The following is a 21,783-nucleotide window of genomic DNA, read 5'->3' on the forward strand; positions in this document are numbered from 1 at the left end:
TTAAAAGTGCTCATTTTAAGCATGAGTTAAAACACTGCCGCTCCTCCCACCCGACAACAATGCCATTTGTGAACTAAGAAGCATCAGTTGTCATGCATACCCCTAGGGTCTTATTATATTTAGAGTAACATTAAAATCTAGTTAATTAAACACAAGAAGTTTTTGTACAGCACGCATCTTGAACACGCATATTTCAAGGTGGCAATAATAAAGATGAATACGGAAGTGCCGGCAGGCAAGAAAACACGAACAGGTGTGGGGGGGTGGGGGAGGGTGAGAAGTCACAGACTGAGGCAGGGGGCGGTGGGGTGGGGAGACAGGGAAGAAAATAGTGTTGGGAGTAAAGGGGCCAAAAGCCGTGGAAGGATACAAATGATGAATGAGGAGGGACTAACAAGCCTCAAACCAATCGGAAGGCAGCATTTAAGACAAAAGCCAATGGGCAGCGAGTGGGCGGAGCTTCCACACTACAGTATAAACTGCATGCCTCGCAAAGCGATGGCAGCGCATCCGCGCTGCAACGCTAGGCAAAACCTAAAAAAGCAAGCAAGGAGATGTTCATCACTGAAAGACAGCAACAAAATATGAGAAAGAAATCACCGTGCAAGAGAGCCTGTTTGGGATCACCAAGACCATGAAGCAGGCCTACATCAGCTACATAAACAACTGAAAGTGGAATGGAGGGAGGGTCTCAGATTATTTGATGTGCCCAAAAGTAATGATGCAGCCAGGACACCACAAAAACGAAATTACAACTTCAGAAATGTGTACCGACTTCTCCGTATAGGTGTTTTCTATGGTGAAAGCTTATGAAATCAAGCTATTCACACTATGGCTGTATAAATGGGGGGAAATCCTCAAAGCTTCACGTGCCTAGTCTTGGAAGTCCATGAAAGGAAGGACACACATGAAGCCCACAACTAAGGTGGTCAAACTGGTCCTCTACAGGGTGTGGCCTAAATGGCAGAGCAGCCAGACGCTCCTAGCCATCGCTCCCGTGGGCCAGCACATTTTGAGGAGTTTTCTGTGCCCTACTAGCTGCATGTAGCCACGCAGCCTACCACTCCATTGCGGAGGACCAAGGGGCTCTCACTCTCTGTCCCTGAAAACGTGGATGAGCGGTGCTGGGCGGGCAGCGGCTCTAGGGCGGTGCGACCGGTGCCACCGCACCCGGTGCTGACTCTTCAAAGGGGCACCGTGTTTGGAAGCATTTTATGGTTTGTTCTAGTGGAAGTTTTAACTCATTTTATGGGTGCACAGAGAGGGATAATGTCCCTGCTGCAAAGAATTTGTACCATGCAGACCACAAAGTGCATAAAGTTTAAATAGGGCAGTGCGTTTGTCAGAGAGATCCTTTTGTCACTAGCAGTGCAGATGTTAAAATCCTAACATGGAACAGTGAGCTAATAACTGTAATCAAAGAGCTGCATGCAAACTGCAAGGTATAGATTAGAGCATTATGATTTTTTTTCCTTGGTCTTTCATTATTCTAATGTTTCAAAAAGGGTTCATTTTGGTGAGAGAAAAAAAATCCTTATTATTAAATGTAACCCCCAACCTTGGCGTTATGTTTTCAATTCCAAGTGTGTGCTTCCCCAGACCAAGCACTCAAACTATACTGTGCCAATATGGATGACATGTGACTCATCTTGTAGTCCTCTGGCTTATGTAACATTCCCTATACACTGATTTACAAACATATTATTAATTGTCTTGGTGTAATGTGTGTGTGTAATGTAAAGTGCTCTGACACCCTACACTGGTATAGGAGGTGCTATTTAACTCATTAAATACATCTGAGAGAGAGAGTGGTTATAAAGACTTGAGGGGGCATTGTTAAAGGGTGGTAGTGGGAGGGTCTGTTGGGGGCATCCGTGGCGGACGGCAACACACATTGTCACACTGGGCGCTACCAGTGCTAAAGCTGGCCACAAATGGAGCTTACCACTTAGCCAGGCTGTGGGCCTGGGAGAAAGGATGCCTTAGAGGAAATGACGGAAGCCCGACACCCAGTGGGAGAGACCCGCAGCTCCAGTGAATCCATCCGTGGCACCAAATGGAGCTTACCGCTTAGCCAGGCTGTGGGCCTGGGAGAAAGGATGCCTTAGAGGAGATGACGGAAGCCCGACCCCCAGCAGGAGAGACCCGCAGCTCCAGTGAAACCATCCGTGTCCACCAAAGCCTTACACGACTCCAACAAGGTACGAAACAAACGAGGGGGGTGGTAGGCCCATACTGTCCACTCCTGAGTGATAACAAAAAAAGGAGAGCAGATGGCCCAGGCCGACACACCGTGGACAATCCCCTGATTCTGGACCTGCATTGAGACCACAGAGCCCATGGGCATGAGGCAAAAAAGGTAGCTTGGGGGACGGGATACATCTTGACCTGCTCGATGATGGCCCAAGACTTTATCACTTATTTGTCATTAAAAGACTTATGAGGAGCAGAGGCACCCAACATAGCAGAGGGCATTGGATTTCAGCATAGGCATGCTCTCAGGCCTGGTCCTCAAACAGGAGCATGGCCTGTCTGAGAATGCTGCACTCCCATAAATCAGTGATGAGAAACTGAAATGGCAGAGAGAGCCTGGTCCCTTGATGGAGAGAACTAGTGGGACACGGCGCTCTGTGGGTCACCTGGAGCGCTAAAACTCTCTAACGAGGCTAGGCTAAAAGGTGGGAGAGGAACCATACATGTGCCGGGTGGAGTTGCGTGTGCCAGAGGTGGGAGCCTCCTCCAACTCCCCTAAAAGAAGACCCCAGCATGAGGAGCACTCCTGGTGAATCCGGACTGTACCCGAGCTGAAGCGGCGGCTCTGCAAAGCAGTAACCCCCGGTCCTGCAACGGCACTAACCAAGTCGGATTTGGTCGGCAGCCTCTGTGCATTTAAGACAGAGCTCCGGGATGAACTCAGACAAGATCTTGCAAAAACCTCGCAGACCTGCGTGCAGACCTGGGCACTCAAATAGCGTCTCCCTTAGAGCAGTCTCAGACATGGACAACGAATTGTAGAGACTGAGGTACACCTAGAAACGGTAGTGAAGACTCACTCTGTTATGATGGAGACTTGCTCCACACTGAAGGACCAACTGAGGAGCGCCATGGAGAAACTTGAAGTCCTGGGAAACCACATGAGAAAGAAAAGATTCTGCTGAGAGCCCTAAGCGAAGTGATCCTGGACTCCAGTCTTGAAACCTCTGTGGTGGGGATGCTCTCTTCCCTGCAGGAGGGGCACCCACCCTGAAATAACAATTGACAGGATACACCGAGCTTGCCAGAATAGACAGTCTCAACAGCAGCGACTCTTTCAGAAAAAGAGAATGTCCTACAGCAGGCTAGTCAAGTGGGTGAGGTGAACTTTCAGAACTATTCATGCACATACCGTCAAGACATATCCCAGTCCATATTGCAAAGGCGAACAGCGTTTCCACCCATAACAAAAACACTCAGGGGCAATTGCTTCGCTACAAATGGATATATCCCTTTGGACTCTCCGCCGAACTAGGTAACAAATGCCACGCTATCACAGAGGTCTACGAGCAGCATCATTACTGGACATCATCAGTGGCACCACCACAACTAGTCCCCACCCAACTGAGCCTGAACCGGGACCCTCCCAAGGACGGTAGAAGGGTGAATCAGCGAACTTGACTTTGGTCTTCACTGCACCTGCCTGGCATGGCATGGACAGGGGTCATAAACCAGAAGGATTCCAGTGAGTTCACTGACTGTTCCTGGGAGCACAGATCTGCCCAATAAAGGTCTGACAGATAGAACCCAGTGGGTGCCATAGGGTATCAAGAATGGCTCCAGCTAGCTGTGATCCCGAATGCTGGGATGATACATGCAAGCAACTTGGTGCGTCCATATACACTGTGCGGACTGTCCAGACCCACAACCCCTGAGATCAGGGAACAATAGGGGGAAGTTCTGAGGACTGGGATGGATCCACAGAGTGGCATATAGTATGGACATGAAATGTGCGCTAAGCCGATAGCCGTGGTGGGGGGGAGGGGGGAGGGGGGGGCGGAGGTGGTGGACAGTCCCACTCAGAATGTGAAAGGGGTTGGGGACCATGCAACAACATCCGTGATATGGCCATGTGGGAGGGTGACCCACTGAACTTTTGCTGGCAGATTGACTCTCACCAACAGGAACTGTTCTGGTTGGGGGGAGCAATTCAGCTGTAGGGGTGTAGGGAAGGGTTTCTGCCCCCGTACACAGCAACACTGAGGGTGGCACTGGGTCTGTTACTCACGGCATCTGTTTTCTTCTGTTTAAGTTAGTTTTACACTTTTCTAATAAGGAATTGTTTTCAGGAAAGCTGGGGGAGAGGAAGCACCTGCCCATGACTGCCTCTAAGCTCTGTGACACCTGCACATCACTAATCCTTATGCTGCAATTTACCTCACATAACACACAGGGCTGAACTCATCAAAAAGCGACAAGCTGTCTGGTGTGCAGTCTGAGATTCCACATCAGATATTATATGCCTCCAAAAAACTCACCTTTTATGCAAAGACAAGGGGAAATTGAAGCAAGGGGCTGACCTCATGGGATACTACTCCTCAGCTACCACCAAACAAAGAGTAGTAGCAATATATCTGCAACTTACCCATTACAGTGTCACATGCCCATACCGATGGAGAGAGTAGACACCTAATTTTAGTTGGGTTACTGGAAGGCTGGCCTCACCATAGCCAAGCCATGATGTACACATCTAACTCTTCCCAAGTTGACTTCTTAGGTACATTAGCAGTAGAGGCCCAAGGGGACATTGTTCTGAAGGGTGACCTAAGCATGGCGTGGGACCTGCACAAAGAAAGGATGGGCAGGATATCCAAAAATGACCCTGGGAGAAATGGGTCTGCGAAACACCTGGCCGTAACTCTACCTGGCCACAATTCCTTCACCTTTTACTCCCACATGCATCACACACACTCACAGATCAACTATATGCTTCTAAGCAACCTCCTTATAGGTTTGACCCGATCCACAGCGATAGGGCTAATATCAGTATCAGACCATGCACCTGTTATGGTCTGGCTAGAATTGGGGGTGAGGAGGCCCCAGGGAAATTGGAAGCTTCACCCATCGTTACTTGGAGATCCAGTAGCTAAAAACGAAATAGGACAACAGATAGATTAGTATTTCAGTACCCTAAACTGATTGGCAGTCACGGCACAATTTTGACACTATATAAATTCATTTTAGCACATGAGACCGCGCAAAAGTAGTGACACGATAGAGACTGGTAGCATGTTCTGAGAACACCAGTACAGACTAAAAGATGGGACAAACTACACAGAGACATATATTTCTCCTCTACATCCACTCTAGGATGGGAGATACACCATAAAGGTTGGTTTGCAGGAATTACATCCGCCATAAGCTACACCTCATGTACCATAATGCCTTTCCTAGGGCTCTAGGTCAAGCACTCCAGATATGGTGGGACTATATAGTGATCCAACCCTTTTGGGAGGAAGTGTCTAAGCTACTTCAGAGGGTTTTGGCCTTCCCTGCAACACCATAGGTGATGCTTTTAGGCCTTAAGCCTCTCAATCTGACCCGAATTACTAAAGACATGTGCCTATACTGCTTGAGAGTGGCAAAACTCATAATAGCATACAAGTGGAAAAAACAGAATGCTCGCCACCAACACAGTGGTATCAGAGACTGTGGGCTATTCTGGCTATGGAGCAATTAACAGGCAATATCCAGGGATCCCATATTTCATCTGAACTCAAATGGAAACCCTTAGTTAGACATCTGAGCGAGGGGATGCCCAGCCTGGCCCTTCCTCCATGATGGAAAGCACTTGATCTCTTTAATTGATGAGGGAAGAATGAACTTAAGGTACCCTATATCATGTTACAGATGTCATGGGATAACCCTCTTTTCATGCCCGGGGATGAAAGCTGACTCGCAAATTTAGCTTTTCTAGGTGAAAACATGTGGATTTGTTAACCTACCTGAGGTAAGCAGAAGGTGGGAAGGGGAAAGGGAAGGGGACGGTGAAGATGTAGACTACACATAGAGAGGATGTGATGGGTCCTCTACCCCTCAATATAGTGAAGTGGCAAAACTAGCAGCATTCCCATTTTACATTGCTACATTCTACATATAGTTTCTATCATGTTATGTGACTGCTGTTAATGTCTTATGCTCTTGCATCTAGATGGTGATAACTCTCTGCTCTATGGCCTCCCAAACTCCGGATTAGACCATTGAAGGGCAACCTACATGCTGTAGTACATCTCATCCAGCACCTGAAGAAATATGATCACATTATCCCCATCCTGATGGAACTCCACTGGCTGCACTTGATGGTCCACACCCACTTCAAAACCAGCTGCATAATTTACATAGCCATCTTAACTAGCACCTCAGCTTATCTTGAAGACAAGATCACCATCTCTAAGAAGTGTAAATAAAAGAAAACAATGCAGCAGGTATTTTCCATCTATTCACCCAAGATCTAGAACAACATTCCTGTATTTATCAGGACAGCACCAAAGCAGCTCCTGTTTAGGAAACAGTTGAAGATGCACCCCTTTAAAGAACACTACATCACAATGCATTATGCATCAGAAACCAGCTACCTATCCCACCACTCGGTGATGTAATGCTAGTCCTTGACCCTGTACAGCTCTTGGTTGCCTTTTGGTGAGGTTGGCATTATTAAAACATATGTTATTTACTTGTTGTAAAGCACCTTCACCAAATGATTTTGTCAATGTAGGAGATAACACAACAAAAACTAATTTAAGATAAAACCTAGTACAATTAATTAAGGTTAGCTATAAAGAAATGTCTTCAGTATCTTTCAGAAGATCAACAATGAAGCCAGTGATCAAATATCAGATGGAAATGTATTCCACTATCTCTCTCTTATAATTTGCGGAACAGTAAAGTATGAGTTTGTTTGATTGATGCCTAGACTTCTAAAGAGAGATAAGGCAACCAATAAGATTGGCTGAAGGCCTAGTTGCCTTCCTGGATGCTTTCTTCCAAGAAATCTGTGAACCATCTCATGCGAGGGACACATATAAAAATACATTCTTGAATGTTTAATTCAAGAGCTGAATATCTTGGGTTCCATTCTGAGGAGAGTGGAGTGTGTTGGACCTAGCCCTATTTGCCGGGTTATCCCCAAACATTTTGGCTTCTTCCTCCTGTTTTTTCTGATCTGTTTCTGTTGGTTTTAGGACTCTAAGCAATTTACCACTGCTAATCAGTGCTAAAGTGCATATGCTCTGTGTGTAAATTGTATTGGTGATTGCTTTATTCATGATTGGCATATATTATTTACTAGTAAGTCCCTAGTAAAGTGATTTTCTCTACACATCCCCCTGCCCCCGCCGGTTGATCACCAAGATGTATGCCCTTGCGCTCGCGGACTCACCCATCTCTATTGACCGAGCGTGCGGCATGGAGTGAGGATTTAGGTGCTGACCTCTCTAAGGAGGACTGGCTCTACTGCTGCAATCAGACTAAACGCCTGTCCCCAAACTACCGCCTGCGCCTCATTCACTTAAAGTATTTGCATAGACTATACTGCACCCCAGCCCAGTTGCACAAAATGGGCCTCATCCCCAGTGATAGATGTATGTGATGCTCCGCTCCCACAGCAGACTTCTCTCACCTCGCCTGGCTATGCCCCAGGGTTTCAGCATACTGGCGCGAGATGTACGCCGCTGTCTCTGAGAGTACCTCGTCACCATTCCAGCCAGACCCTCTGATTTGCCTCCTAGGCTTCGTGAAATTTTGCCTAGATGCCACACGCCATCTGACTACGATGCTTCGTGTTCTTGCGCGGCGCAGAGTCTCCATGTGCTGGGGTTGAAGGTCTGTGCCCAAGGCTAGGGCTTGGCTCGAGGACGCTTTGCGTTGTCAGACACTCTTGACTGAATTCTGGGACCTGATGCCGGCTACTTCCCGCCCAAATTACATTTGGGGTCCCCTTCTCTCCTACCTCTCGCGCCAAAACTCCCTGCATATTGTGACCTTTCCCGCGCTCCCCACCAGCACTCCGCCCGTGGCAGCTGCTGGTGCTGGCCAGTGATGTGCAATCACCCCGCTCACACACTCCTCTGTTCCCCTAGTCCCGCTCCTACATATGCCGGGCCCTTCCCGGACGCTCCCACTTTCTCCCCCAGTAGCGCCTCAGAACCCCTTTCTCTGTGTAATGCAACCTGCTTTATGATTCTGATGTACCCTCTGTTGTATACTATTGCATGTGGTTCTCCCCAATGTTTTCGGACCCTCTGCTCATATATAATGTAATTGTGAAGTGCGATCTTGTAACCTTGATGTGCAATTTTGTTCAATAAAGGCTTTTGAAAAATGATTTAACAAAAAAGAAAATCCCTAGTAAAGTGCACCAGGTGTGCCCAGGGCCTGTAAATCAAATGCTACTAGTGGGCCTGCAGTACTGATTGTGCCACCCACATGAGTAGCCTTGCAAACGTGTCGCCGACCTGCCCCTGCAGTGTCTGTATGTGTAGTTTTAAATTGCTCAGTAGACCTGGCAAGTGTACCCACTTGCCAGGCCCAAACCTTCCCTTCTACAACATGCAAGGCCCCCTAAGGTAGGCCCAAGGTAGCACCATGGACAGCGTGCTTTATATATGAAAGGCAGGACATGTGCTGGTGTGTGTTACATGCCCTGATATTGAAATACTGCTAATTTCGTGTTTGACTATTACAAGGACTATCTCTCCCATAGGTTATCATTGAAGCTGTCTTGTAACCTCTTACAAGTACAACTTCCAATTGGGAAGAGGTAGAGACTTTGAGTTTGGGGTCTCTGAACTCACAATTTAAAAATACATCTTTTAGTGAAATTGATTTCTAAATTGCTTGTTTTAAAATGCCACTTTTAGAAAGTGGGCATTTTCTTGCTTTATCATTCTCTGCCTCTGCCTGCCTGTGGAATCCACGTTTAGTTTAAACTGACAGTTGGGCTGTTTGTGCATTCACTGTAGATGTCACACAAAGGGAGCTGAGGTATGCCCTGTATATCCTGATGGTCCATTGCCAGGCGGATGTTTCTTCCTGAGCTAGAGTGTGTGGGTGGGTAGAGATGTCACTGACACCTGAATAGGGATGTGCCTGTTCTCACACAAAGCTGTCTCCACCTCCTTTAGTGTGTCTGGAGCCAGGCCAGGGAAAAGCAGGGTCTTGTGCACTACAAAGACTTTCCTTTGAAGTTTGCCTACTTCAAAGGCAGAAACTGATATACGTACAAGAGCTGTGACACCATAACTTCAGAACACCTCTGGACTAAGAGGACATTCGGCCAAAAAGAAGACCTGGGGAAGCTGTCAAGAGAGACTGCTACTTTGCTGTGTGCTTTGTTGTGTTGGCGTGCTGCTTGCTGCTTCTGTCTTGGGCAGTAAAAGGACAGGCCGTTGCTTTCTACAGCCTACTTGCCAGAGTTCTCCAAGGGCTTGCGTGTGCTTGCCTCCCGTTAAGAAGTCGCAGAGCCATCAAAGACTTCAGCTGCAGCCCCTGAACTCCTTTGCTGGTAGTTCTGACCTGTCAAGTGGTGCCAATTCCAGTTCTGGGCCCTTGGAGGTGGTTTTGCTGCAAAGGACTGAGAAAATTCGTGCATCTACCGTCAGCGCCTGTTTTTTCTGACGCAGCACTGCAGTGCAGTAGAAAAACGAACGCATCACTGCAGTGTGGCCGAAGATTCGATGCAGTGCCTGCCATGCAGCTAAAACATCGCTGTAGCCCAAGTCCAGGGCAACACATCGCTGACATAAATGGTGCAAAGTCCTTCATCGACCTGGCCCAGCAGTAAGGAACTGAGGCTGTGTGTCTTGAAACCGCCGCATCACCTACTCTGGCACTAAGAAATTGATGCATCGCTTCCCCTGGCAGTAAGGAATCGGCACATCACCTACTCCGCATCCGCAGCAAAGAATCGACGGATCACCTCCCCTCACAGTAAGTATCAACACATCACCTCCCCTGGGAGTAAGGAACCAATATTGCTTTATTTTCCAGCTTATGATCTCCCCAGTGCTTGTTTTCGTCTTTGATTTTGACTCATCCCAGATACTCTGTGATAAAAGTCACACATTATCTTTTTCCTATGGAATGAACTGTTGTAAACATTATAAAAGTGATATCTTGATTTGTGTATGTTGGATTTTTGTTGTTTTGATCTTGTTTTTACTCAGATACATATTGGTTATTTTTCTAAACAAGTGTGCTGTCCTTTTGTAGTATTTTCACTGTGTTATTACTGTGTGTGTCTGCACAAATGCTTTACACATTGCCTCTGAGATAAGCCTGACTGCTCGTGCCAAGCAACCAAGGGGATGAGCAGGGGTTATCTTGGGTGTGTAATGCCCTTACCCTTACTAGAAAAAGAGTCCCTGCGTGGTCAGGGTGTAAGCCACTGCCAACTAGAGACCCCCATTTCGAACAGAGTGGAACAGAACATTTTTGTATTTTATTTTTTTTCCAAATTAGATTGCTATCACCCACTAACAAACTTCAAATTACGCTGCCTGAATGTACCCATAGATCAGTGTTAGAAAACTCAAGGCTTCAGGAGAGAAATGCTAGGGAAGTGCAGCTCGTAACCTTAATCCATATAGAGGTTCCAGGAAAGTAGCGCTACATAAAATAGGTGAGATTAGGGGAGCTAAGAACTGTGAGTTTTAGGGAAGAATCCAACTAGAGCAGACTGACCAACTAAAGTATTGCTATTACATGGATGGGATGTGTTTTACATGATGTGTGTGACTTAGACAATTAAGAACTTCTGAGAGTTCTGTGCAAAGGCTATGTTTGTAGTGTGGTTCTGTCTGTGGCTCTGAATGTAGCTAGTTCCAGAAACACAAAGCTAGAAGAATGAAGAGGGATCCAATAGCTTAGTATTAGCACAAACCACCAACTGAAACAAACATATAGCCTGGCAAAATTAAGTCAGTATCAGATGGTCTGGGGCAGCACTAACTCACAATACTGTTGAACAGTTATGTTTGACAGTGGTTCTCAGGTCACCCTCACCTTTGAACTTAAAGGACCCATTGCGAGAATGTTCCTTTTTGCCTGGACACTCAGTTTTTGCTGCTGAATTTTATTGCTGGTCTGGTACCCCTTGTTTGTACTGTGACCCATTAAACCTCTAGAAATTGGGTAATCCCTGGCTGGCAAATTGATCATATCTTTATGGCCATTGTATATGGTGTGGAAATATACCCATTGCATTAAAAGGTAAATGGCACCTCTGGACTGCAGCAATGATTGTGCCATCTACTAGTCTGACATAGGAAACCTGGCTGCAAGTCTACCACCATAGCTTGACTGCTGCACTGTAAAACCTATATTGCAACCTGTTAAAATGACTCTTCTTTGACAGGTAAAAAACTCATTTTTTAATATTAATAAGTCACTCCTATTTAAGGCTTGTAACTCACAAGGTAGGGTGTATGGTATTTAAAAGTGGGACATGTATACAATTAATGTTACCCTCTCTCTATAGTGACAAGACCCAAAAAGCTATTTTCACTTTGGCAGGCCTAGCTGTCCTGTGCACTAAAGAAGAGTGCAGATTAAAATACTAGTATTGCTATCTCTGCAATAGAACACACTAGAAAAAATAATGAAACCTGTATTTTTTCAATGATGAAGTTGGATTTTTAATAAATATTAACAAAAAGTAACTGTTAGAAAGTTATTCTATACTTGCCCAAACTGTGAGAAGGCTAATTAGCATATACCTCTGCCACCTCCCAGTCTATGCTCAAGCCCGGGAATAGGTGTGAAAGAGGCTGTGAAATGCCTCCAGGAGCAAAAAAATGGCTGACCTAAATAGACAGAGATGACTCCTCTTAGCTCCACTGAATATTCAGCGTGTTTGTGGGCATACAGTTGATACCCCACTGTCAAATTCTACGTGTCAGGTCTAAAGAGCTCCATGTAACACTCGGAGCACTCCTGAAAAGGAGAGAACACGATAGGAAGACATTTCTTGTGTATCTGCTGTCTGGTTATTGAAGGACCCTGTTTTTGTCCTACCAGACTTCTGTCTCTGGATTTGTTGTGTGTACAGTGCCTGCTTCTAACTAGAGTTTAGTATTAGATGTGAGAGGACATTATGATTACCATTGTACTCTCCCCACCTTTATCGTCTTGGATTTACTGTGACATATTTCTTTTTAGGCTCATTTACAGTAAAGCAAACAGGAACTACTGCAAAAGTGGTGAGGTCAGGGCCTGGGAACGTTTACTTCATTGGCCAGAGAGGAGCTAGGAGTGTCATAGGGTGTCCCGACACACAGGCTGATGAACCCTACAAAGCTGGACCATCACTCAGCCTTCCTCAGAAGACTGCTAGACTTGCAAAAGGATACCAGCCTGCTGTACTTGGCATCTGTGCCCTGTGAGAAGGACCAAAGAAGGTTGGACTCCCTTCTACTTGAACTCTAAGGACAGAGAGATCCTAAGGCTGATCTCCTAGATAGCTCCAGGAACATTAAAAGCTGAAGAGGACATTCCTGTGAAGAATACCAGCTCATCAGTGGCAAATGGACTTTACTGTTGTCCTTTGCGTGACACCCTGAGAGTCTCTACGTGTTCCCCTAAAATCCTGGGAGCCTTAGAAATGTACTCCTGTGCTTTTTTGGTATCCACAAGAAGTTTGTTAACTTTTTCAAACCTTTAGCTCCAGAGTTTAGGGGGCCGATCGCAAAAACCATCCAACAGATAGTTCCACAGTGTTCGATTGAATTCCAGGTTTGTCCCGTGTGAAGAAGAATTTTTCATCTGAAAAATGACAATGTCCCTTTTTCATATTGGGACTTACAAACCTTTTCGAACTTCCCTGCTTCTGGGTCCTATTTGCAATTAGATTTTCAAAAATTCATGTCTCCGGTTTTCCCTGTTAGATTTTTGTCTTTTTTTTTAACAGAAACTTAATTGCATTTTCAATCTGGAAACAAGCAACACCATCCAGAACATACTAGTGAATAATGACATCGTACAGAGCTGTAATGATGGCAATTGCAGATATCGGTCTTCCTTGCAAAAGGATGTGTGATACTGTAGAAAAAAAACATGTCTTTGTAGAATTTAACATTAAATGCGTGTAATTCAATCTGTAAACTATCTTAACTGATTAAACCCATCCCTCCCTCCCCTGAACCTGACATCGTTATTGTGCGCTACCTTTTGGGTTTTGTAGGATTCCAACAATGCATCCCATTCCATTGCTATGTTTTTTTCTGCAGGGCTCAATATTCTTCCCGCGCAATGCACCAATTTTCGCTATCGCCCATCTCTGCACCGCTTCCCTCCACTGGGAGACTAGGGGCGCCGCCGGTGATTTTCAACACCATGTTAAGAGTCACTTTGCCACTAAAAGTGCCGATCTAGAAAGAATGGCAGCACTTTAGCTCCCTTGGGTCTTGTGAATAAGCCTAGAATGCAGTGTTTTGCTGATAGCCAGTGATCTCGCTCGCTCAGTCCCGACAATGCGGCCCTGATTTGTGCCCAGTAAGACGGCAGCATAGGACAGGCCGACAACATATGTAGGAGAGTGGCGTTTGGAAAAGTGCGAAATATAATGAAGCGCGCCATCAGGACGCGGCCCCCCGGGAACCCGGTCACGCCCCCTTTGTGGGCCTCATCGATGGACTTGGCGTGACTACAGCAGGAATCACTTCCGGTGCAACATCGTGACGTCACTTCCGGCCGTAGCCGGCAACAACGAAAGGGAGGAGTGGGCGTGGGCCTATTTAGGGCAACATGCCCTGGTCCTCGCAATCTCTTTCTTACGGCGCCGGCCCCGGTATGCAGGGGTCTCCGTGAATCTGGAGTCTGGTGGGCGCATTGCCCGGTTCGAGCATGGTGCTGTGCTCGGAGGAGGCTCCATCTGGTGGCTGGCTGATCCGTTTTGTCGTGGTCGTTTACCCGGAGAAGAGACGGTATTGTGTTTCAGGTGACCGGGTTGTGTCGGGTATTTATGGAGAGTGGGGGACACCCCCCTTTTGTGGTTGTAGGCAAGACGGGCGGTTTGCGGGTCGAGAATCTTCATTTTGTTGGTATAAGTGCGGTAATTGTTGTCTATCCCGGCGGGGAAGGTCTGTGGAAAGCTCCGATCAGCTAGGGCGTTTCTATCACTCTTGGTCTGGGAGTAAAGGTATTGAGGGCTGCGTTGTAGCACGGGCAAGTTGGGGCGTCACTTCCGATGGGTCACTAGTAGGAAAGCGGCCTAGTGGTGGAGGTGCCTCAGTGGGAGCATCTCCGGTGGGAGTGGCTGGGGGCACCTCTCGGGTATTCGGTGTGTGCCGTCGACGCTAGCGTACTTCTTGGCCCGGTCTGCCCTGATTGAGGTGCAATGTCATCGCCGGAGGGTACAGTGCCCAAATTATAGTTCGGCTCAGTATCTGTGCATCCGGCATTACGATCGCTGATGAGCTGTAGCGGTGCACAGAGAAAAGATGTGGGTTTTTTTTATTTCTCTTAGGTAAATGCATGCTGGGTGTTCACAGAGCGCCCCATTACTGCTCGGGAACTCCCGCCTAACTCTTTGAGAGAAGGAAATAAATTAAGATATTTTGAGGAGGAGGGGCATCTTTCAATATATATTTTACGAAGAACTGCGTAGAATTTCAAGGTGTCCGTCTTTGTTGGGAATTGTTTTTCCACGTGCTGGTTTTTGCAGCGATTTCGTTTGAACCGTTATTATACACATATCAAACATTGTCTCATTCTAGCGCAACGAGGCCATAGCTTTTCTCCCCAAGAGGCCTTCGAAGTATATTTTTAATTTCGCACATTGTAGAGCCCTGTTCTCGATATCTCTTGAAACATGTGTACTTTTGGGCCTGTGTTCGTGAAATAGACGGAGGTGCTTCCAAAATGCGCATCATGCCAGCAAAGGGCCGGCAGCTGCGCCTAGAAGCCTTGAGCAAGCCTGCGTGGGAGCTATGCGTGACAGGATGCAGCTGCGTCGGGCACCTGCTAGCCACCGCGGGCGACCACCCCATCAGAGCCGCGCTTGTCTCGGAAATGAGGAGGGGGCAGCAAGCTGTGCCTGGGGGAGGGGGGGCATTGTGTGACTTGGGGTCCATGTGGCAGTCGAGTTTGGCGGGACAGGGTTGCAGGTGAATAGGTTGCATCCGGGTTGGCGCCATCTGGCTCGAGGGTGGGAAACGTAGAGTGATGTTTTATCTTCCCACTTAAGGAATTTTGAAGCCTCGGGCGTTCACCGTGATTATGCTGTCTTGCAATGTTCGAAAATGGGATCGAATTTTGGCAAAGCAAAGACGGGCTGCTTGGAAAGTAGATACATGGCGTGCACAAGGGAGGATGAGCTGAAAAGGGTACGATTGTAGAAAGGTTTCCGGAAGTCGAATGTGAATGGTGGTTCTGGCCGTGAAATGAGCACAGCGTCCTAGAGATATCAGATGGCCTTTGTTTGCGAGCGGTCTAATCTGGTTGCGGGAACAGCGATACTCATGTGGGTCCCTGGTCTAAGTTCAGGTCAGTCACTCAAATGAGGAGAGCGGGACATTTGCGCCTAGGGGTAAGACAGAGGCCATCTTGGACAAGTAGTGTATACCTGAGTGTACATGCGTACACAGCGCTAATTCTGTGTTTTGTTAGCGAGGGTTGCAGAACTGCTTCCCACTTTGGGGAAGGCGGGAGTGGATTCAGTCGTCCGCGACACTACGGAGCCGGGTGCGGGCTTCAGAGGGAGCAGTCAGCATTGAGAGTCGACAATGGAGTTGTTTTGTGCGGGCTCAGTGGGTTAATGCATTGGTTGCTGACATGTAAGGACACCTGCAGCTCATACGTTGGTATCTAACGGACTCACTCGTTTTTTCATTTCTTCCATTCTTCTAGTGAGTAGAGAATGAATGCCACCGATATGGGCGGTTGTTCCCCTATATGAAGGCAAGCGTTGTTTAGATGGAAATACTGTGTATATGGGAGGAACGGGGGTTACGAACCTCGAGTGCCCGTTTGTAGTGGATGTATTATGCTTGTATCCCAATTTTACAAAGGGGTCCAAGATATTGAGGACTCCAATCTGGGTGGCACAAAGACGTGGACAGGCACTTCCAGCGCACGGTCAGGATAGGAAGAAGTGGCTGGATTTCGTTCCAGTTCGTGGGATTTCCGGCCTTGTGTACTCACGCTTGTTGGTTACGCGGGCCGGTCGTGTTGTTACGTTGCCCCCCCTACACTATCGGGGGACTTGTCAAAGTATTTCCGGCACAGGGGGGTCAGCGGTGGTTTTTTCTGGGAGGGTATCACTTGCGTTGCCGGTTGGAGACTCTGGATTGGAGACCCGGAGGGGTTGGCACAAAAAGTTACCTCGAGGGGGGGACGCACTAAGATTTCTATCGGGTTTTTGGTGCACTCGGTGCGAGCATAGGTAGTAGACCCACCGGGTTTGCAAAGGTGAGGGGTGCCACATAGCCACCCAGGCTTGATTGGCGAAGCGAGGGATTGCCACATAGCTACCTGGGCTGCGGCCTACTAGGAGGGATGTATAGTGTTGGTGAGATATTGGGGTGCTCTGTGCGTTAGTTTTCAGGGACAGCAATGACTAATTGGGTTTCATGATGATCCACACTCCAGGGGTTGACGTTTGACGGTTTGGTAATGTATGGGGTTCCTACAAAACAGACATTAAGGTGGGCTGCCTGACTGCATGGTGAATTGTTTCAGGCAGCGGAGCAACCTATTTTCCCTACTGGGTAGTAAAAGGCAACTAACAAAGTGTCTATTGTGTCTCGGAATACCCCATCTTCTAATAGCTGAGGTTGCAAATGCCATGTGATAATGTGAGATGGCACCCGGCCTATGTTATTGTAATCTCAAATTAATTTTCGTCTGATAGTGTTTTCCTCCACGTACGTTGCATGGGTAACATTAGTCTAGCGCAGGGTGGTACATAAGATTCTATCGTGGCATGCATGTAACGTGTGCGGGGACTAAAATGAGTATTCATGCATGCCCTCATTATGGCTGCACCAAGCATCTGATAGGGTCCACTCTTCCACCCATTGTTGCTGGGCCTTGGCTTGTCATACCAAGCCTGCATTCTGTAGGGGAGAATGTGGCCAATCGAAGTCGACATGTAGTACTGTATTAAAATCCCCTCCTATGAACCAGGGGTAAAGAGCCCAATATGTGAGAACTGTGGACAGGTGCGAAAGCATCCTGTTCCATGTTGTGGCCATATATACTACCCAGTACCACAGGCACGCATCCAAAGTACCTCGGAGAAGGAAGTTACAACCATGTGTGTTGATTCCAGTGTCTACAGCTGCAAATGGAATCACAGCGCAGATCCGTATTGTTGCACCCCACGTGAAGGCAGTGTCGGAGGTGTGAAACAGTTTGCCTCTCCATTTTTTTCACAGCTTGAGGGCCTCAGGGTTTGTAAAATGGGTCTCTTGCAAACACACCAAGAGCGACTGACGATGATGTAATTGGGACATAATCCTGTAACGTTTTTGTATGGACCCCAGCTTCTAACATTCCAAGTGATCATGTTATATTTGTGTGCAACAGCCATTAACACTTAATAGGAACAAGTATGTAAATTCGTACATGATCTGACAATTGACAGCATTACAAGCAAAAATCAAGTGTGAGGATTTTGTATAACAATAAACATAAATAAATCCCAATACAGAAACTCGTTCGACCAGAACTGTAAGAAAAGCATGAAAACACTATAACAATACATGCAGTCGCCTTGGGATGCATGGCATTTAGCCTGGGAAAGTGTATCATTTGGGACCAGTAGAACATTTAGGAGCCAGCACCTTCCCGGGCCCGGCATTACTGTATCAGGTACTGGCAGGGTATATCACCTATGGAGAGGCTTCTAAAGAATCAGCAACCAGTTCGAGGAGTCTGTTATAAGAGTTCTTATACTAATTTGGAGGTGATGTACTTGTAAAGTCTAGCGTGTCAGGCAATAGTGTGTGTCTGTACACATGGGGAGAGCCGTCAAAGTATCGTTCTCATAAATTCCTGAGGAGAGATCAAAGCGAAAGTCTCCCATGCCCAGTCAAAAGTGGGTCTCTGTGTCAATAGTACTTACGGAGTTCTTAGTCCAGCAGGTCATTAAGTCTGTGGAGTGATCAACGGAAATAGAGTCAGAATCCAAGTTGCTGTCAGGTGATAAGTTAGAGCTGGTGTTCGGTCGGGTATTCCAGAGAGAGGTTGCTGACTGTGCTCAGTTGAGTGCCCTTGCTGCCACTTACAGAATGGTGGTTGCACCTTAGGAGGCAGTGACTTCGAATCCTCAGGTCTCAGGGAGTTTTGAAAATGTTGCTCTACCCAATCGCAAGCAGCCTCTGGAGAGTCAAAAAAGAGAGTCCTTTGTTCGTGGATCACCTTAAGTCTGGCTGGGAACACAAGGGCGTATTTGAGGTGCACTGTATGTAGCTGCCACTTCACAGCTTTGAAGGACGATAATTTTCACTGGACTACAAGTGTATAGTACGGGAACAGCAAGTTCCGAGCATTCAACATTAGGATGGGCATCACTTTTCTTGCGCTTCAGCGGAGGACATCCCGGTCCTTGTAGTTTAGTATGGGGGCTACAAATGGATTTGACAGCGCACCCGGGGCGGCCTCCTTGAAGGGACCCGGTGTGCCCTCTCTACCGTAAACAAGTCTGACAAACTGGTTGGAGCCACTTTGCTTCGGAGCTAGTCTTCCATGTACTGTGAGGCATTAGGGCCCTTTTTCCCCTCCGGCATTCCAATAATTCTAATGTTGTTATGGCATGCCCGCACTTCAGGGTCCTCAGTGGGTTTCTGTAGTATGTCCACTTGCCGCTCTTCGAGTGCAACAGTGGCAGTCTGTTCTTTCTTCCAGTTCGTCAAAGAGAAGAGGGTCAGTTTGTTTTGACTCGTCAATTTGTTTCCTACGGTCATCTTTGAGAGAACTGATATTCGTAGTGATTACTACCAGGTGCTGCTCGATGGCCGCTCTGGAGTCTTGTATCTCCCATAACATGACATCTAATTTGTCCAGTGGGGTCCCACCAGTGTAGGTGTTATGCAATCTTCTGGTGCCACTATGGAGGAACACTCTTTTGGGGCAGATTGGAAGCAGGAGTGTGCTGGTGGCTCTGTGCTTTTGGCTCTGGTACGGCCCATATTGTTCAGCGTCTGATAAGTTGATGTGGGAATAGGGAAGACCTACTGTGAGGCATTATGATCTAAGCTGTGCGTATAGCAGCTTGGGGGTTTTGCGCAGTTGTAGGTCAGCCCACTTCAGACGTCCATGTGAGAGCACATTCTCCAGTGATCCAGTCAGTAGGGGGGCACCAAAGGGGAGCCTAGGCTATAATGACCTTATATTTCAAGCATAAGGGACAATTTGCAGTGTCTAGCTCCCCTGATCGAGGCGTGTGAGACGATACATATTCTCAACCTCATGGAGGGGGAGAGGGGGAGAGGGAAAGGGGCCAGCGTGCAGTGGCCAAAGTTAATTTCCACTGGGGCTGCTCTCAGTGGAACGGGTTGCAGACTTGATGCTTAGGAGGTCAACCACTCCATCTATTTCATGTTCAATGTGCCCTCAGAGAAAAAGTTGATCTGTACGTTCACTGAGGCCACAGGGCACACCAAGCAAGTGCCCTCCTGCTGCCTGTTACAATTGTGCTCGTTCAGGTCTGGGCCTAGTGGAGAAGGGGGTCTACCAGACTTAAGCACAAACCAGCATGCAGTTTCCCTTTGGTCCCCCTCTGTTGTGATTGTGCTTTTCCCCCCAGGTCACAGGTGTGTCTGGGGCCCCCCTTCCCACCTCACCATCTTTACATCCAGGGAAGCGTCACAGTGCAACAGTTGTGTTGTCCTCGAAGATGTGGAGTTTCGGACTATGGTGCGGTTAAGGAGTCTGTTTGCAGACTTGGTAGGTGCTCCACATATGTCCCTGGGGAATGAGGGGCTAGAGCCATGGGGCACGCCCAGCCCATACCACCCCTCAGCAGTCCCTGGTGGCCCAAGCAAATGAGTCCCTCTGACCTCAGTGTAAGACGCAGGGCAAGCAGCACGCGCTCGTCTCTCTTCCCGCTGCCCCAGACGCTGCAGCCTGCAGCAGCTTCGGCAAAGCACAGCCAGGTCAAAATCCCGTGCCTCTTGGCGTTCTTTAGTCGGCCTAGAGCAACTTTGATCTGCTGTCACCGCAGCTTTGCTCTGACATCTCTGGCCGACCCTACCCCCAGGGCGGGTGTCTCGGTGCAGGTCAGCAGTGTGCAACGGGTTTCTGGTGGGTGGTTCTCAGCGGCACTGCCCAGGTCTGTGCTGTGGGTGACCGCCGCTGGTCCAGTGGTGCAGGCGGAACACCATGTGACTAGGCTGGATGTTGTCAGGGCCCTCTCTTTCAGTAGCCAGAGCTCACCGATTGCAGCATCCAGTGCAGCAAGGACAAGAGGGCATCTGAGGTGCAATTTTATGTAGGATGCCCCTCACTGTGCCAAATAAAAGTGGATGTCCAAGTCCGGGCCCGGGAGCTCTGGATGATGTGGCCTCATCTTCAGCGGTTGGCCATGCCCTCCCATTGGTTGTTTGTCATTTTTATGTCATTTTATTTCTTTATTTTTGTAAACCTGAGTGGGATTTGTAGTGTGTTGTGATCTCAAAATATTAGTTGTTTTGGTACTTCTAAATGCTTTACACGTTTTCTCTAAGTTAAGACCTGTCTACTATGTGCTACAGCTTCCACAGGGTTGACCTCAGGTTTAAATTACTGAAACCTTTAACAGGACCCAGCAAGAATGTGACTGTTTCTTGTGGTGGACTACCATCTAACCCAATCATCATTTCACTTTCACACATCCTTATCAGCTATTACTGTAACTGCTAGAACGGATAACACCCCAAGCAGTTGTAGGGAACGTCTCCTATTCCGAAGTACATGTGAAGGTTTACCTCCAGCTGTGAAGCGAGAACACCAGTATCAATGTGCAGCTTACCATTCTATCCCTTACCTGTCATGGAAACCAGATGCCTTCACAACGCAGTATATTATCCGATCAAACACAAACGTTATTGGTATACTGACAAACATTTTCTCATTATGAAAGAGAGTTAACTCACTTCATCTCTACGACCTTGCTTGGTTCCTTGTTACTGCCTGTAGTGGTTAGCTGTCTTGTGTTCCGGCCAGCCAGCCAGGTACCATTGTACAGCACATCCGCAGGCCAGGCGTGGCCTACGGGGTTAGAATAAAAGGGGAGGACCTGCACGTGGGTTATTACCCCGAGATATACATACTGTGTGCGTGTCCAATAATTAATGCCCTTAACCATTCCTTATCCCCGTTTCGGCCTCACCTGGTCCAGTCGATAGTAGGACACCACACTGCCTACTAAAGGCGGTCCCCCTTGATTTTTAAAAGGACTCTCCACCAGTAGGGGTGCCAGTAGCATGGTTCATTTCATCATTGAGTCGTCACTCTGATACATTCTATATCTGGATCGGCTCAAGCTTGGTACTCATGGGAGCTCCGAATGTGTTCTTTCAGAGGGATCTAACCATATAATTGCGTAAAGGTGTCAATTGATAGAGTTTATTTCGGGGAACGTTTCAGTTTGTGCTCGAGAGGAAAGCATCAGAACACTGCCTAGTAAATGTGGTTGTCATGTCTAAAGTGACATGAATATAAGACTTCACAGAGAGCTTTGGCAATTGATAGATGGGTTTTCCACTGCAAGTGGTCTACTGTTCATCCACTTCACCCAGCTCTGCCATTTACTCATTTTAAGCACAAACCATT

General features: G+C 47.5%; 1 long non-coding RNA gene across 5 annotated transcripts in view; it reads left to right on the forward strand.

The window, feature by feature from the left end:
* The window catches only part of LOC146866624 (uncharacterized), a 365,191-nt gene that overhangs the window by 139,894 nt on the left and 203,514 nt on the right, over positions 1 to 21,783 (forward strand). Inside the window, exon 3 of one of the 5 annotated variants that reach the window (XR_014965667.1) lies at positions 12,190 to 12,573. The exons of 3 other annotated variants lie outside the window; for them this stretch is intronic. This is a non-coding gene — a long non-coding RNA (uncharacterized LOC146866624). Of the gene's footprint in view, positions 1 to 9,155; positions 9,198 to 12,189; positions 12,574 to 21,783 lie in introns of those variants that run through there. One more of the 5 variants, XR_014965673.1, reaches the window with a different exon arrangement.

Source organism: Triturus cristatus, chromosome 1_2 (assembly GCF_964204655.1).
Source record: "Triturus cristatus chromosome 1_2, aTriCri1.1, whole genome shotgun sequence".
NCBI classification, from domain to species: domain Eukaryota; kingdom Metazoa; phylum Chordata; class Amphibia; order Caudata; family Salamandridae; genus Triturus; species Triturus cristatus.